The sequence below is a fragment of the Acyrthosiphon pisum genome, chromosome A1, assembly GCF_005508785.2.
Source record: "Acyrthosiphon pisum isolate AL4f chromosome A1, pea_aphid_22Mar2018_4r6ur, whole genome shotgun sequence".
Classification (NCBI taxonomy): domain Eukaryota; kingdom Metazoa; phylum Arthropoda; class Insecta; order Hemiptera; family Aphididae; genus Acyrthosiphon; species Acyrthosiphon pisum.
Window position 1 is genome coordinate 168,200,882 of NC_042494.1, and position 751 is coordinate 168,201,632.

A 751-nucleotide genomic window follows, 5' to 3' on the forward strand; every position below is an offset into this window, starting at 1 on the left:
AAGATATAAGTATAGTAGCTCCAATCAACCTGCCCCGTCACCGGTCGGCAAATTGGAATAAATATTACTCCGCGCGGCAGTACAGTGTAGTGTTGCGCGCATGCAAATAAACGTAAAATCGCAAACTTTGGGAAGCTATAACTTCCAAAATAATGATTTCCGCAAAAAAATTCAAACAGTTTCGAAATCAGCGTGGAAAAACACGTCTTTTTTTTTTTTTTTAAATGAAATTCGTGAGGTGTGTGGTAAAGTGCATTTTAGCCATATTTTTAATATTTGGTTTGAGAATAAAATTAATTGTATACATAAGGATAAGTTACTGAATAACATGGAAAATAATGTAACTCGTTAGTTATAGAAGTTACTCTTAAAAACAAATAACGCATTATTTAACTTAGTTAAAAGTAACTTAACTTTTTAACTCGTTTCCTTGATATTATTGAATTCAAATTTAATACCATCCTTTATACAGTGACCCACTTGAAACCTACTGTTCAGCAGAGCGACACTTACCTACCTTTTTTTTTATTATTGTTTTATATTGTTCTAATTATGACCGTTTGTTATTCAGGTGGCGCTGTAAGCCCTCAAACATTATTGCGACCCCACGCATTTGCCTCTTGTACATAATTGCAAGGCCACTGATAAGCTGCTCATTTCGAGATTATTTTATCGTGAAATTTGTGAATAACGCCCATAGATATTTACAACAACTAGATAGCCGTCTCCTTCTTGTCATCGAAAGTCGGCC